Source organism: Bos taurus, chromosome 29, assembly GCF_002263795.3.
Source record: "Bos taurus isolate L1 Dominette 01449 registration number 42190680 breed Hereford chromosome 29, ARS-UCD2.0, whole genome shotgun sequence".
Classification (NCBI taxonomy): domain Eukaryota; kingdom Metazoa; phylum Chordata; class Mammalia; order Artiodactyla; family Bovidae; genus Bos; species Bos taurus.
Window position 1 is genome coordinate 35,908,720 of NC_037356.1, and position 18,656 is coordinate 35,927,375.

Sequence of the window (18,656 nt, forward strand, 5' to 3'; positions counted from 1 at the left end):
GCGATTAGTTTGGACTCCATCCATCAACTTTTGTTTAATTTTTTGATTGTTATCAGGACTCTTGTGGAGAAGTTAGGTATGCATCATTGGCTGCCCTCTAAAATCCAACAGCAACTTGAAAAGGCACGTTTTATTCAAATTGGAATGGGACACATGAAAATGTATAGCATATAGGCACTAAAGCAAGTCTCAAAAAAATTTCCAGGAACTGGTAACATACAAAATGTATTCCTCCTTGACTAAAAAGTCACTTAAGATAAATCAGTAACTACAAGAAAACAATTTTAAAACTCATTCTTGAAATTACAAAATAAAGAGTTTATAAATAATTGTAAAGTCAAAGGATATTTATAAGAAATAAGCAAATGCTTAAGGTGGAAGGATTTTTTAAAAAACTGCATATCAAAACTTGTGGGATATAGCTAAAGTACTTGGAATAAATTTCTGTTCTTATATTTTATATTAGAAAAGAAAAAAGGTTTAAAAAATGAAATAAGCATTAATAAGTTTTAAAAAGAACATCAGAATAAATATGGAGCAAGTTGAAGTAAGGGCATAATAATTTAAAAGCAGCCATTAATGAAATAAGAAGCAAAAGATAATAAAGAATTATGACAGCCATTATGAAAAAGAGTATGACTTTCCTGAAAAATTAAAAACTGAACTATCATATGATCCAACAATCCAACTTCTGGGCATATATCTGAAAGAATTGAAATCATTATCTCAAAGGCATGTCTACACACACAGGTTCACTGCAGTATTAATCACAATAGCCAAGATAGCTATGTAAACAACTTAAGTGTTTGTCAATGAATGAATGGATAAAAAAGATGTGATATATATATGAATGCCACTTAGCCTTGAGAAAGAAGTAAATCCTGCATTTTGTGACAGCATAGATGGACCTTGAAGACACTATGCCAAGTGAGATGTCAGAACGACAAACACTGTATGAAAACACTTACGTGTGTAATCTTAAAAAAAGGAAATCTGAACTTGTGAAACAGAGTAGAATGGTGGCTACCACTGGCTAAGAGGTGGAGGAGCTGGGGGAATGCTGTTTAAGGGTAGTTGTTGTTTAGTAACTAAGTGTGTGTCCGACTCTTTTATGAGCCCCATGGATTGTAGCCCACCAGGCTCCTCTGTCCGTGGGATTTTCCAAGCAAGAATACTGGAGTGGCCTGCCATTTCCTTCTCCAGGGGATCTTCCCAACCCAGGGATCAACTCCATGTCTCCTGCACTGCAGGCAGATTCTTTACCTCTGAACCACCAGGGAAGCCCTGTTGAAGGAAAACTTTATAATTAGTAGATAAACACATTTTGAAGAGCTTATAAAGAACATAGTGATTATAGTCAACTGCATTATATTCTAAACTTCAAAGTTGCTAAAGAGACTAAATCTTAATTGTTCTCAACACATAAATGAAGTGATAAATATGTGACATGATAAAGGTACCAGCTGACACTACTGTAGTAACTATATTGCAACATATAAATGTGTTAAAGCAACTCATTGTATACCTTAAACTCAGTAGTGTTATGCAGTGATTATATCTCAATTTAAAAAAATAATATGATGAAGATCAGCAAAGTCAAAAGATATCTCGGAAAATAAAAATACAATTCACAAATTTATAACAAGATAGAAAGAGCATAGCACAGTCACCGCTACCACCACCAATAACAAAATAAAATGTATTAAAAAGATACTTAGTATTTAATACATTTTATTTTGTTATTAACTAGAGATATGACAGATATTAAAATAATTATAGGTGAGTATTATAAAAAAAAAAACTTCATGCTACTAAGCTAAAAAGCATAAAGGAAAGACACCAATTCTAAGAAAAACATATTTAGATTACTGTCATTTATTGAAGTATCATTGGTGACCTTAAGAAGATCAGCTTTAAAGGAGTGATAAGGTCAGATGCCTTGGCTAAAATGGAATTAAGAGAGGCTTGTAGGAGAGAAAATGAGGAAAATAAAGATACCTCTCAAAACATTTGTCTGTAAAGGACAAAAATGTTTGAAGTAAAGGAGGTTGAAAACTGAGAGTCTAGGACAGTGGTTCTCAGTGGAGAGCAATTTTGCCCCCCAACCAGGGAACATTTGACAATATCTAGAAACATATTATGTGGTTACAACTAAGGCTGTGAATGGTAAGAGGCAAGTATATATAGGAATTTTGCACCCTCTCCCCACCCTCCTACCAATGGAGGAGGCATGGAGGCTACGAGAGGGGCATTATTATTGCAGGAGTACAGAACTCCCTCTCAATTTGTTTGGAGAACAAAACTAGAAACTGTTAGTGAGTTTACGAGAGGCAGATTTTAGAACTGGTCAAGGAAGAATGTGCAATCAACTAATGGTTTTCAAAAAGAAAATAGGCTGGTTTTGGTTGTGAGGTCCCCATCAACGGAAGCATTCAAACAAAAGTGGGTGACATATTTTTAAAAATATATTTGCACTCAATACGATCTGGGCTAGATGAGTGCCCAGAATTACTTCTCAAATTTAGGACCCTGATTTGTTCAGACCTGAGACAAAGATACCATCTAGACTATGGTTCCCATAACATTTCGTCATACAGCCTGCTGGCTATCATCTCCTGGCTCCTCACTGCCAAGCCGCTAGTCCCTTACTGTATTATTAAAGTCCTAAGCATTGCCACATTTCCTTAGAAGAGCTCCACTACTGCCTTTGAGCATGTTTTCATTTCCAAGGCAATTCACAGAGATAGCTATTATATTTTTAATATACCTAGTATCTCACATTTACTTCTAAACAAATATGCTTTCTTCAAATTAAATATCAACCCTTGATGGTATAAGAAATTGTTTAAATAGCCAGCTTCTAAGTAATTTAAAATCATAGCAGAAACTTCATTTCCTTAGCCATGGGGTATGTGCTACTAAAGGCACAGATATATTAAATGTCCTAATCAACTCAAAGTGGACTCTGCATCCTTATGTGCCAGAAGTATTTATTAAGAGCATCTCAGCCTCATCTCTTGATTCTCCACAGCAGCTCAGAGATCGCACCAAAAAAGATGGATATATCTCAACACTCTCCTTATCCCAATCACCAGTAAGAAGATTGAATAAGTATCAAAAACATCCCAACAAAGAAAAGTCCAGAACTTAATGGCTTCACTGGTTAATTCTACTAAATATTTAAAGAACTAGTACCAATTATCCCCAAACTCCTCCAAAAATATAGAAGAGGAGGAAACACTTCCAAATTCATTTAATGAAGCAAGTTTTACTCTGATATCAAAGCCAAACAAAGACACTATAATAAAAGAGAATTATAGGCTAGCATCCCTAATGAACACTGATATAAAAATTTTCAACAAAATATTAGTAAATTGAATCCAGTGGTATGTTAAAAGGATCATACACTATGACCACGTGGGGTTTATTCCTGGGATACAAGGATAGTTCAACATATACAAATTAACAAATGTAACACATTACATTAATAAAAGACAAAATCATAAACATCTCAATAGATGCAGAAAAAATAGTTGAAAAAACTCAATATCCTCTTATGAGAAAAACTTACATTTGGTAGAGAAGGAATACATCTCAACACAATAAGGGCCATACACAACAAGCCCACAGCTGACATCATACTCAACCAAGAAAAGCTGAGTGTCTTTAACATACAATAAAAGTATTTCCTCTAAGATCAGGGAAGAGATAAGCATGTCCACTTTTAACACTTTTATTCAGCATAATACTAGAAGTCTTAACGAGAGCAATTAGGCAAGAAAAGAAATAAAAGTCATTCAAATCAGAAAGGAAGAAGTAAAATTATTTTGGTTTGATAACAGACTATTACACCTATAAAAGCCTAAAGACTACACCAAAAAAATCCCTGTTAGAACTAATAAACAAATTCAGTAAAGCTGCAGAGCACAAAATCAATGCACAAAAATCAGTTGCTTTTCCATACACTAACAACTAACCATCAGAAAGAGAAATTGAGAAAACAATCCCATGGATGATAGCATTAAAAATAGTAAAGTACTTCGGAATAAATTTAACCAAGGATGTGAAAGATCTATACAGTGAAAACTGTAAGGCACTGATGAAAAAATTAACAAAGGGACAAATAAACAGAAAGCCGGCCTGTGCTCATGGATTAGAAGAATTAATATCATTAAAATGTCCATACTACTCAGAGCTATGTACAAATTCAACAGAATCCCTCTCAAAATTCCAACGGCGTTTTTTACAACATAGAAAAAAAATCTTAAAATTTGTATAGAATCATAAGACCCTGATGCTGGGAAAGATTGAGGGCAGAAGAAGGGGTCAACAGAGGATGAGATGGTTGGATGGCATCACTGACTCGATGGACATGAGTTTGAGCAAGATATCGAAGGACAGGGAACCCTGACACACTGCAGTCCATGGGATAGGCAAAGAGTTGGGCACAACTGAGCTGCTGGACAACAACAGCAACAATAAAACACCTCAAACGGCCAAAGAAATCTTGAGAAAGAGGAACAAATTTGCAGGCATTACACTTTTTTATTTTAAACTACATTGCAAATCTTTGCTAAATGAAATAGTATGCTATTGGCATTGAGAAATATAGATCAATAAGACAGAATAGAGAGCCCAGAAATAGACTCATGAATGTACAGTCAATTAATATTTAACAAAGAAACCAACAATATACAATGGGGGAAAAGTAGTCTCTTTAATAAATAATGTTGAGAAAACCAGATACCCATATGCAAAAGAATGAAATTGGATCCCTATCTTCACCATTCACAAAAATAATGCAAAATGAATTAAAGACTTGAATGCAAGACCTGAAACTATAAAATTCCTAAAAGAAAACATGGGGGTGGGGAATCTCCTTGATATTGATCTTGGAAATTATTTTTTATATTTAACACCAAAAGGAAGAACAAACAAGTGGGACTGCATAAAATTAAAAAGATTCTCCACAGCAAAGGAAACCACTGACAAAATGAAAAAGCAACCTATGCAATTGGAGAAAACATTTGCAAACCACATATTTAATAGGGGGTTAATATCAAGATATACAGGAACTCATACAAGTAAATACCAAAAAAAAAAAAAAAAAGCCAATTAAAAATGGAAAATCACCTGAATAGACATTGTTTCAAGGAAAACATACCTGAAAATGTTCTCATTACTAATCAGGGAAGTGCAAAAAAATGAACTCTCACCTCACATCTATTAGGATGTCTATTATCAAAAAGAAGAGATTACAAATGCTAACAGAGGTGTGGAGAATACTGAACCCTTGTATACTACTGGAGGCATGTAAATTGGTGCAGTCACTATGGAAAGTAGTATGGAGGTTCCACAAGACATTAAAAAGAGAACTACACCGTGACCCAGCACCCCACTTTCAAATATATATCTAAAGGAAGCAAAATCAGTATCTTGAAAACATATATGTATTCCCGTGTTCATTATAGCATTATGCACAACAGCCAAGGTAAGGAAGGAACCTAAGTGTTCATCAAAGGAGAAATATACAAAGAAAATGGGATAATATTCACTCATGTACATGTGCACACACACACACACACACACACACACACAGGAATATTATTGAGCTTCTAAAAAGAAGGAAATCCTGCCAGTTGTGAAACATGGAAAAACCTGGAGGGCATTATGCTGAATAAAATAAGGCAGACAGAGAAAAGCAAACAATTCCTAGCATCACTTATATATGGAATCTTAAAAAAAAATTGAGCTAATAGAAACAGAGAGTAGAGTGATCTGGTCAGGGGTTGGGGAGGTGGAGGAAATAGGGAAAGGCTGGTAAAAGGGCACAAACTGCCACTTCTAAGGCAAATAAATTTTGAGGATCTAATGTATAACATGGTTATTACAGTGGATAATACTGTACTGTATAATTGAAATTTGCTAAGAGGATAGAACTTGTATTCTAACCCTTCCAAAAGACGTAAATATGTGAAGTGTTAATTAACTGATAGTGAAAATCCTTTCACAATGTATTTGCATATCAATCACATTGTACACTTTAAATAAATAATAATTTTGTGTCATTTTACCTCAAAAAAACAACTAGAAAAAAGAGTAATGATCGTGCATTATAGGATTTAGAAATAGAGGCAAATATGTGACCAAAAAAACAGTACAAATGACTGAGTGAAAAGTAAAAGTATTTAGAAACCTTAATCTATTGATGTAAAGTGTCATTATTTTAAGGGATACTATGAAAAGGTAAAGACATATATTATGTGTTTGTTAGTTGCTCAGTCGTGTCTGATTCTTTGTGACTGCATGGACTGTAGCCCCCCAGGCTCCTCTGTCCATGGGATTCTCCAGGCAAGAATACTGGAGTGGGTTGCCATCACCTTCTCCAAGGGATCTTTCCAACCCAGGGATTGAACCTGGGTCTCCTGCATTGCAGGTGGATGCTTTACCATCTGAGCCACTAGGGATGCCTGATGTATATATAAGATATATGTTATAAATCATAAAACAATCACAAAAAAACATAAAGAGGTTTTTTTTTACCTAAGTAGTAAAAAATGGAGGTAACATGGAATCTTAAAAAGATTTTAATTTCATGTTATAACAGCAGAAATGAGCACATTCAATAGAGACTATATGATCCAAAAGCCTAAAATATTTACCATCTGGTCCTTTACAGAAATAATTTATTGTCCCTTGGTCTATATACTCCAATTTACTCTCAAATTGGTCTTCAGAAAAATAGCTAAATGTGGTATCCAAGAAAAACACCTCAAATATAAAGACATGGATAAGTTAAAAGTGGAAGATAGAAACAGTGGTATCATATACACATGAATTGTAAGCAAGCTGGAATGGCTAAGATAATATCAGATGGAGCAGACTTCATAACAAGCATTACAGCCAGAGATAAAAAGAAAGGATAAAGTGGTTAATTCATTTTAAAAAATAGCAGTTTCAAATGTGTTTGCAATAACAGATTCAAAATGTATGAAGCAAAAACAACTGAAACGAGAAACAGACAAATCCGCAATTATGGTAAGAGGTTTCCACACTCTTCAGTCAGTAATGGATAGACAAGATAGACAGAAAATTAGTGAGTATAAAGAGGACTTGAACAGCACTATCAACAAACTTGACATAATTGATATTAATGAATATTTCATCCCCAAACAGCAGAACACACATTCAAGTTGGCAGAACATGCACCGATATTAGTTCCAGTCAGCACGTTATCAGCAGCAGATACTTGTAGTTCCAAAGGGTCCTAGGGGTTTACAGACCCCAAGACTGTGGTTTCCTTTTCACTTCCTGGAATTCTGTATCAATACAACACCGGACAACTGGAAGCCTCATTTGGTGGTCTGCTGTGTCAACAATCACTTCTCTAAAAGTGAGTCTTTCCACTGGGACGACTCCCCCTTGAATTTTATGATAGTTCACAGCACAAGCGTGTAAAACATCAGTACTGATTATACATTTAGCTGTAGGAGCAATAAAAATGATGCACTGCAGTGGTCCAAACAGCCCCACCCAAGTGGTTATGGCACCTGCTGTCATAACGGAAACAAGACAGCCTCTCTGTCTCTTCCCCACCTCCCGCACCAGCGAGTGTGAAGCCATGCTACGGTCAGGCACCTCCTTGGGTGCCTCCTTGGGTGCCTATGTGACCAACCACAGAGACTGCTCAGATTGGGAATTAATAAGCCATTCAGTCTGACACAGGTCTTCCCAGGTGGTGCTAGTGGTAAAGAATCCACCTCCCAATGCAGGAGATATGAGACACAGTTTATAACTTGGTCAGGAAGATCCCCTGGAGTAGGAAATGGCAACCCACTCCAGTATTCTTGCCTGGAGAATCCCATGGGCCAAGGAGCCTGGCAGACTACAGTCCATAGGGTCGCAAAGAGTCGGACGTGATGGAAGTGACTTCGCTTGTACATGCATAGTTTGGCACACTCATGAGTAATGTTCAGGGCTGCTCACTGACCATGGTAGACTGCCTGTCCTAACATATACTAATAAAGAGGGAAGGTATTGATATAAGGACGGATGGGCAAATAGCCCAATGGAACAAAAGAATGAACTCAGAGAAGACCATGTGTAGGTGGAGATTTTAATATACGATAAATATAGAAATGGGCTTCTCTGGTGGCTCAGTCAGTAAAGAATCTGCTTGCAATGCAGGAGACCTGGGTTTCATCCCTCTAGTGGGAAGATTCCCCTGGAGGAGGGCATGGCAATCCACTCCAGTACTCTTGCCTCAAGAAGCCTCATGGACAGAGGAGCCTGGCAGGCTACAGCCCATGGGATCGCAGAGTCGGACATGACTGAGCCACTAAGCACACAAATACAGAAATACAGCAGCACAAATCAAATCTGGTACATAATGTTAGGGAGGAAATAAAATTGTATCCCTTAATAACATCACATATAAAAATAGAATCCAGATAGAGTAATGAAAGATAAAATAAAAAATCAACAGAAGAAAGTGTCAGAATATATATTTGTGAAGAGAGGGGGAGAAGAATTCTTTTTAACATACTTTAAAAGCAGAAATCCTCAGTCATAAATGTGTTTTGAAGTATAACTACACCAAAACTGTTTTTGTTTAATGGAGAAGAGCATGGATAGAATTAACAAAGAAATAACAGATTGTAAGAAAACATTTGCAATATCTAAAACTGACAATATATCAATATACTAGAAATTCCTTTAAGTCCACAAGATACAGATAACCCAAGAAAAAAAAGGGGCAAAAATATGAATAGGCAATTAAAATAGAACAGACCATGGGAAGAAGCCATTCAAGAGACATTCACATTCTGTGCTAATCACAGACTCAAAGGTAAGCAATAATGAAATATCATCATATCCCTGGTTAAAATGTAAAACTGGGCAATCCCAACTACTTGTAGAATGTAGGGATGTAGGAACCCACTCCTTTGGGAAAAATAATTGATGAAGCTTCTTGAGAGCTATTTGTGGGCATTCAGTAATATCAAGTTTGCACACACTTTATGACCCAGCCATTATGCTCCCAGGAATGTAGCCTAACGAATTCTCACATAAACCCATAAGCAACATATATAAACATGCCCACCATGAACTTCTTACTGTGATAGAGATTCAGAGCAATCTGAGTGTCCATCACTGACTGGGAGAGTGGATAGATCAGGTCTGGTGAACACACACGGAGTTTTATGAAACTTTAGAAAGAATGGACAGGATGCTCACAGAGCCCTATGTTAGCATTTCACTGTTAAAGAAGTAAAATGAGATCTATAATTTACAATGATTTACATAAATTTTAAAAAGCAGGCACACAAGACAAAACCTAACTTGTAGGACTACATATAATCAAATGATACTAATACATAGGAAACAAATTCATATGTTTGCCAATGGTGAATGAAAAAAATGAAAGTTGATAATGGGGACAAATTAGGAAAGTAAAAGAAAGAGGAAGGAAGAAAAGAAAGAAGGTGGGAGGGGGTGGAAGGGAAGAAGGGAGTGAAGAAGAAAGAAAAAAGAAAGGTAAGGAGGAAGGAAGAAAAGTCAAAGAAAGAAAATTGTTTTTTCTTTTGAAATAGTTTGAGAGCAACGGACTCAAGTAGAGGTAACCACATAAGGAAAAGCACACAGCCAGGGAAGCATAAGTCTGTAGAAACAAAGGCAAAGACCCAATTTGGATGGAAACATCAGAGCATTTCAAGAGGAACAGGAGATAAGCCTGAAAGGGTAAGTTGGTAGGCTGAAGTTGGTCTGTTTTTATCTGTCTTTAAAAAATAAGATATACACTTTACTAATATATAATATTATATATGGATTGACCCTAGAACTCAGGCTCACAACTGAAGACATTTGGGATCCACATGAGAGCAAATTTTTAAAAAGAGCCAAATTCTGTCCTTCCTCCTAAAATCGATCCTCATTCTCTTCTGCCTCAGCGCAGCTCACTTCCACGGCACTTCCTGTGGTTCTGTGATGTCATTTCCTTTTGTAGCTATTAGTTCCCTGCCGTGCTCGTGGTTCACTCAACCCAGGCCTGTCTGGTAACAGATGTGATTTCCAGCTGTGTCTATGTACCAACCACAGTGGGTTCATTAATAACAATTATTAAGTACTTTATGATACAAATTGAGCCTGTAGCAATGAAGAAAACATCCAGCCACTTGTTTTATGGCCTCTAGACACAGCGAACTATAAATTCCCATTATCTCAACATTATCAGCACTGGCAAATGGATCTAAGCATGAGTCATAAATAAAACTACCAAACAGCTCAATCATTCTGAAAAGAACAGAGCATAAATTAACACTTGACAACATAATGTTATGTAGGAACTTAAATAGTAGCTCAAGCCTTCCTGTCGGCTAATTATGCAAATTATTATTTTTAAGACTTATATTGGTAGTCGCATGACTGGCTCACAATTAGAGTTCACTAAATATGCAGTCTGTACACTGCCCTCCCTTGACCTGAGAGCTTCCACTAATTACATATGAAGAAGAGCAAAAATGAAGAGAGAAAAATTTCAACCGAGAGAATGTCTCTTAGGACTACAGGGAGTAGAAAAAAAATCCCATTTTCTCCAAATACTACTTTGCATAGGAAAAATCATTTAATTGGGAAAGATTGATAGAAGAGGAGCCACAAAAACTGTATGCAATATTGGTTCCTGGGTGGTAGCCCATATGGATTTTCAGTCAATTATAAAAATATTTATTAAGTTAGCACTCTGTTGGGTTATCGCTCAGTTATCCAAGCTGTCTTAAGTGATGAAGATGGAACAGAAAGATAATAAACACATGAAGGTGATTTTTGAAAGGAAGATAGCCAAAAAAAACTTGGTAGGAACCAGAGACATGCAAATGAAAACACAAGATAGTATTTTTCATATTTTAAGTTAATTCCCCATACTGGGGAGGAAGCAGTGAAACGGGAAATCTAATTGTTGGCTAAAAGGCATCTAAAGGGTTCAAACTTGGCAGGTCACTTGGTAATATCTACCGAGAGCCCTAAAAATGTCCGTTACTTTTTTTACATCAAGAGATAACTGACATACAACTTTACATTATTTTCAGGTACATGACATGGTGATTTGATGTTTGCATAAACTGGGAAACGATGACCATCTAGTTAACATACAAAAATATGGAACATTTCACAAATATACACGTTGTCTTGCACAAGGGCCAAGCTGATCTCTGTATTGTTTCAATGTGATAGATGCGCCCAAAGTGGGCCCTGGTGTCCATAACTTCTGACCACTACATCTTCGAGTTCTGGAAAATTTATCACGTACCAATTTCATGCCATCTATCAAAGAAAAAAATAGTAAATAAAAAGATTCATTAAGGGAGTGGGAGAATAGCTAAAGTCTGCAAGGAAATGGTTAAATAACTCATGGTTCACCCACAGGATGAACTACTGCTGTGTCTTCAAAAATTATTTTGTGAAGATTGTTTAATATGAAAATGTTCACGGAGCACTTGAAATAGGTTGTAAAATGGTATGTGTATTATAATTTTAATTATTAATCATATTAGGAAGTTTTTACACACAACTATACATGCACCCACACACAAGGCTAGAAGAAATACTCTGAAGTATAAAAAGGTTTTCCACATGATGGTATTATGAATATTTTATCATTTTAATAATTTTCTGTGTTTCTAAAACAAAAAAAGTTCAGCAGGAGAGAGCAGTTCACATTTTTTCCCAGGCCTTCTATAACCTGTATTCAATGGACCTGTCCAACCTTGTTCTTCACAAAACTTAACATAAAATTGGTCAAACTCACTTTCTCACTGTCCCCAAATGATGCTCTGCTTTCCAAACCAGCCTTCGTTCAAGTTCCATTTCACATGTGTGCTCGAGACAACAAAATTAGCTGAATAGCATTAAAACTTGACCCTTAATGAACAAAGTCTCTACTTGGAATCACATAGAAGCAGGAATACCTCCCCCGTCAAAAGTCATTACCACCGCCCCACCCAAAAAAAACACATCTTTTTCTTGCTTCTCTTAAGTAAAGCATTTCAAAAGGAGATCCAATCCACAGCCCCACCATTCAGAGCACACGTGCCTCCCACAAAGCGCCCACAGGCCCCGGCGATGCCAGGTCCCCTCCTCATGCCCACAGACCTTTTCTCGCCTCCCTCTAATGTCCTCTTCCCAAGATTCATCTGACCTCTTCATCTATGTCCTCTCTTTTCTCAACATCACACCTTTTCTCTGACCAGTCTCCAGGATGACTAAGGCAGAACTAGGAGGGGGTGAGCCTCCATTCCCACATCTGCAAAGAAGGTAAAATAATAAACCCTGTCCTACAATATTTTAAGATACAGGTTCAAATATTTCAAAACTGTAAAGCATTGTACATGTCGTGACTATCACCCCGCCTTTTTTTTCTCATTCATACAATAAGCATTACTGTTATGCAAACAGTACTCTGCCAGCACTCTAGAAGTTAGACTGAATTATTTCCTCTTTATGCCTGCCTGAACTGAATCCATCATTAATTCGATTTTTACCTCCAAAATATATCTCAAGTGACCCACGCACGGTTCTTTGTGTCCGTTAGCACCAATCTAACCCAAGCATCGGTGCTGTCTCATCTAGACTACTGAACTGATCCCTGACTTACCTTCCCATCCACTCTTACCTTCTCTACCCTATTACCCATACTGGAGCTAACTTTCTCTTAATCAGAAGTAATCAACTCCAAGAGTCAGAATGTCCAGTGGTTTCTTTAACAGACACAATCGGGCCAGTTATTTGGGCAGCGCACTCATCCTGAAGCCCACACATAATGGCATAAGAGTACAGATGAGGAGCTAGAACTCATGAAAGGAATACTTACTTGCCAGAGAACTCTGCAGCTCTGTGCAGTGGGAAGAGAGACATCTACGGAGAACTCCTCTGACACACACATGTGTGCTTCCTCCTTGAATGTGCGACGTATAGGAGATGCCTATCAAAACGATTCATTGAATGCATTGAAACTGACCAATTGCTTATTCAACTTAACAGGAGATATCTGGACACATTTGAATTGTTTTCCCCATGGATGACTGCACTGGTGAAGTTCATAAACCAAGCAGGCACTCTGTTTGAACTAAGAACCTCAATGACTTCTTACTGCATTTAGAATAAAATCTTACCATTGACCTCCAAGCCAGCACATGACATGGTCCCTTTATTTCTCTCCAGTCAATCTCTCCTTGACTTACTACGTTTTGTCCGTCGTGTCTGACTCTTTTGCCATCCCCTGGGATACAGTCTGCCAGTCTCCTCTGTCCATGGGAATTTCCACAAGGATACTGCAGTGGGTTGCCATTTCCTTCTCTAACTTATTATGTTTGCTAACTTGTTATTTCTTTACTGTTTCAGCTCTTTCCCGTGTTTGTGTGGTCCTGTTCTCCCTGCCCTATTCCCCACCCGAATAATTCCCACAAGGGTTCAACCCTGTTGAAGCACGTATGTCAGACTGATGCTAGGACGTGGCAGGAATGTACCTGCATACAGAGCCAAGGAGGTTCCTGAGACAACGCTCCGCTAAGGGCAGGAAGCCTCCAACTACTGAAAGGAGCTCAATTGTCAGCACTATTCATTGAAATAAAAAGTGATTCTAGACTGGGACAGGCCTATCACTATGATTTGTTTCATTACAATCTCACTGACTGAGAGATCTGTGATTTAAAGATTGTTGTGTAAAATCAGTAATAGCTTTTTTCTCTTCCGAGAAATTGGTTCACTACACAAGGAAAAATGAGCTGAATCCCTACCCATTTAGTTAGTTGCTTGTTCAGTGCTCCTCCTCCTCCTTTGATGACTGAACTGTGATTTTGTTTGGGGTGTTGCTGCATGAAGCTACGTGCTTGCTTCTGCATCCCCCCTGAGAGCTCACAGTGTCTGGGTGGCTAATGACACATACGCAGGATGTTCTTGTGGAAAAATTATGTTTTCTTGGGGAAAGGAATGAATGTACCTGACCAAGTCTTTCCCCCTTTCCCATACTTTCCTCCCTTAAATGTGGACATGATGTCTGAATCTCCAGCAGCCATCTGCTCACCATGAAATAACAAACACGAAGCAAAGGTCAAGAGATTCACAGAGATGCTGACGTCCCCAAGCTTCTGAACAACTCCAGCATGTATTTATTTCCAATTCTCCATGACCCTCCCCCATTTATTGAGAGAATCAAACATGTTCATAGAGTCTAAATAGCTGCTGTGTTTTTGTCTTCAGGAATGACTGCTGTGTATGTGACCCTGTGCTCCAGTAAAGCTAGAAAGCCCTCGAAGTTCTGAATCCTCATGGTGGTTTGTGGGGAAACAAAGGGGACGATCTCTTTTCTTACTTGTCTCAAATTCAGTTTAAAATGGCAACTGAGGCAGTTTCCTGAAACTTTCATTTCCAAATTGGCAACAATTACAATTGGCAGTGTAGAACTAAGACCAAGTTACTGAATTCTGGAAGTGGAGACGTGGACAGAGTCCGTAAGAGAAAGAAGTCTTAGCCCACACCCATCACTCCTTGATGGATCAAGGGACTGCCTGTTACCAGTAGTGATATCAATGTTCCAAATAACACAAACAATAGAATATCCATAACTGATACTTTTTAAACTCTTTATTCTGAAAGGAGAGGACATGTTTTATTTTTTAAGCATCTAGGGAACTGTCATATGGATTGGTTTCTGAGTCCTGGTGAGTAAGAGGGCTTGGAATAAACGTTGATTCTCCAATTTTACTAAAACTCTAGAGTTGCTCTGTCCAACGTGGTAGCCACTAGACACTGGCAGCTATTTAAATTTAAGTGAGTGAAAATTACATAAGACTTTAATTAGAGTTCTTCAGACTTGCTTGCCACCTGTGGCTATAGATATAGAACTTTTCCATCATTGCAGAAAGTTCCACTGAACAGCGGTGCTCTAGAGACTGAGACACAGGCTGTATGGCTTGGATGCTCTTCAGCATGTACAACTGGTTTGATTACCACCAGAATGTAAGCTCTGCAGGGGAAGATATTTTTGTCAGAATTATGCACTGCTCTATCTCTAATGCCTAGATGATCATCTTCACACATCTGGTGGTCAATAAATAATTGGTTCTCAATTCAGTTAGGAATAGCACGAAGTATGTCTTATTCTCAAAATTGCTTGCACTTTTCTTGGCCTTGACCACTCAATCTGGCTAGAGCACTCATCTCATTTTCTTTCCAATATACTTCTATCTAAATTTTAGTCCAGTCTAAGTATTTCCATAATCTGGTTAAAATGGAAAGACTCACTCTTTCCCTCCTGTTGTAGGGAAAAGCCCAGTTCTTCCCCACCATGTTTCTCTCCTGTGTGTCTCCTTGGCTGTGCACACAGAACCCTTCACTCTGGATATTTCTGGTCAGAGGATGGGTAGAGGCTTATCCCCACCACAAGCAATTCCCTGTGACACCAGCTGGTTGTCCCATGGTTTAACTCAGTTTTGACACTGTCTACCTGGAAGCTGCATTGGGTCCCACAAATTAAGGGTTCAGCTCCACAAGACCACCCCCCTACACACACACACACACACACACACACACACACACACACACACACACTTTCTTTCTCTCATTTCAGATGCCTGTCACAAGCCCAGGCTGTCACCTGGGCTTCTGATCAGTCTGCTACAGAGCAGAGGTTCCAAGGACCCCTCTTTGGGTGTGACTAGTTTGCTAGAGTGGCTCACAGAACTCAGGGAAACACGTTTACCAGTTCATTAAGGGATATGATACAGGAGCCAGATGAGCAAGCAGATGAAGAGATGCGCAGGGTGAGGTCTGGGAGGGTTCCGACACAGGAAGTGTGTCCCTGTGGGGTTGGGGTGCATCACTCTCCCAGTGTGGATGAGGTGACCCCCTGGAAAGCCCCTCAACCCCGCACTTTGGAAATTTCATGGAGGCCTCATTGCTCCATTTCCAGTCCCTCTGCCCTCTCTGGAGGACGAGGGTTTGGGCTGAACATTTCAAGCTTCTAATGATGGTTTGGTCTACCTGATGATCAATGCCCCCTCCAGGAACCCACCTCAATTCAGTCACTCAGTCATGTCCAACTCTTTGTAACCCCACAAATCACAGCACGACAGGCCTCCCTATCCATCACCAACTCCCAGAGTTCACTCAAACTCATGTCCATCGAGTCGGTGATGCCATCCAGCCATTTAATCCTCTATCATCCCCTTCTCTTCCTGCCCCCAATCCCTCCCAGCATCAAGGTCTTTTCCAGTGAGTCAACTCTTCGCATGAGGTGGCCAAAGTACTGGAGTTTCAGCTTTAGTATCAGTCCTTCCAATGAACACCCAGGACTGATCTCCTTTAGGATGGACTAGTTGGACCTCCTTGCAGTCCAAGGGACTCTCAAGAGTCTTCTCCAACACCACAGTTCAAAAGCATCAATTCTTTGGTGCTCAGCTTTCTTCACTGTCCAACTCCCACATTCATACATGACCACTGGAAAAACCATAGCCTTGACTAGACGGACCTTTGTTGTAAGGAGATACCCCTCGTCCAAGGTAAGGAGCAGCGGCTGTGCTTTGCTGAAGCAGCCGTGAAGAGATACCCCACATCCAATGTAAGAGAAACCCAAGTAAGACAGTAGGTGTTGCAAGAGGGCATCAGAGGGCAGATACACTGAAACCATAATCACAGAAAACTAGCCAATCTGATCACATGGACCACAGCCTGTCTGACTCAATGAAACTAAGCCATGCCGTGTGGGGCCACCCAAGACGGATGGGTCATGGTGGAGAGGTCTGACAGAATGTGGTCCACTGGAGAAGGGAATGGCAAACCACTTCAGTATTCTTGCCTTGAGAACTCCATGAACAGCATGAAAAGGCAAAATGATAGGATCCTGAAAGAGGAACTCCCCAGGTCAGTAGGTGCCCAATATGCTACTGGAGATCAGTGGAGAAATAACTTCAGAAAGAATGAAAGGATGGAGCCAAAGCAAAAACAATACCCAGTTGTGGATGTGACTGGTGATAGAAGCAAGATCCGATGCTGTAAAGAGCAATATTGCAGGAACCCACCTAGAGTCACCTCATTAGAACAAAAGATGCTTCCCATACTTTTATTGCTTAAGAAATTACAAGGGTTTTCAGGAATTCTATGCTGGGAATCAGGGGCAGAGTCCAATAGAGGTATTTTCTGCTATGTCACCTTCATCCATTTATTAAAGTCTCAGCCTCATTCAGGAAAATATTCTGTCCAATTCAAATGCTCCTTTTAGAGTCCCTTGCATCTTTTCTCTCCAGTGTTCAGGTAGGACATTCACTCTAGCCTCCTCTCTCTCTCTTTCTTCTTCCTTCTTCTATTGCTGGTTCTCCTGTCCTCATCTGCTCCCTAGAGTGCAAACTTCAGGAAGCCCTTCTCTCACCTGCCTTGTTCAGGTGAGGAGGCAGAATCAGAGGAAGAGAGAAGAGATTCTGACTTACAGTGGGCAGAGGCATCTCCAATTGTGGTCTTAGGTGTCAAGGAGATCTTATTGTATGAGGTTGTACCATTCTCTTGGGGCCTCACTGAGGCCCCCTTCATCTTGGAAGAGGTTCTTTAGCCTCTGCCAGAAAAACAACCACTAATGCCAAGGGGCTTCCCTGGTGGTGCAGATGATAAAGAACCTGCTGGCAATGCAAGAGACCTGGGTTCGATCCCTAGGTTAGGAAGATCCTCTGGAGAAGGGAATGGCAACCCACTCCAGTACTCTTGCCTGGAGAATTCCATGGACAGAGGAGCCTGGGGGGCTCCAGTCCATGGGGTTGTAAAGAGTCGGACACCACTGGGCAACTAACACTTTCACCTCAATGCCACTCTGATTTTCTTTCTTTTTTTTTGGCCACACCACTCACCACACAGGATCTCAGTTTCCCATGAGTTTCCCAGGAATCAAACTCAGGCCTCCTGCATTGGGAGCCTGGAGTCTTAAGCACTGGACTGCCAGGGAAGTCCTACTCTGGCTTTTCTTAACAGCTGCTTATTTATGCTTCCTATTTTCAATATTATTATTTCTTTTAAAATACTTCTTATACTTATTTTAAATTGTTTGTTCCACTCCACTAATTATCCTTCTAGAATAAGCACCATATTGTGCATCTTCCTTTTTAATCCTTAAGTAACTCAAGTGGTTGCTTGTTCTTGTGAGACCGTATGCATTTGACAGCGTCAGTTTCTTTGGATGTTCAGAACAAGATAGTGAGCTTGGATATATAATTTGGCATTGTTGACACATATGTGATATTTAAAACCGTGGAAATGGATGAGATCACCCAGGGAGAAAGCATGGAGATGAGCCAAGAGGATTATGATAGAGCTGAAAGGAATTCTAATATTTAAAGGTTAGGGAAAAGAAGAATCAGCAAAAAAATCCTGAGAACCTAGGGTAAAAGGAACACAGGGAGGCCATGGTGTCAAGAAGTCAGGAGAGTTTCAGAAAGGCGGGCGTGGGCTTTGGTGTCAAATTCTTGTCAGATCTGTTTTAAGTGAAGTGAGAAGTGAAAAGCCCGCCTTTGCAAACAAAAAGCAACAATTTCACTCAACACTTTGGACTTCATGAAGTCTACGGAGATTTTCTCGTTACTGTTTTTCTGTATCGCGAGCAGAAAAACGGATGTGAA

At 39.2% G+C, this 18,656-nt stretch overlaps 1 pseudogene; it reads right to left on the reverse strand.

Annotated features, from left to right (window-relative positions):
• Positions 1-11,151: 11,151 nt before the first annotated feature.
• On the reverse strand, positions 11,152-11,250 carry LOC112444947 (uncharacterized; annotated as a pseudogene).
• Positions 11,251-18,656: the final 7,406 nt, after the last annotated feature.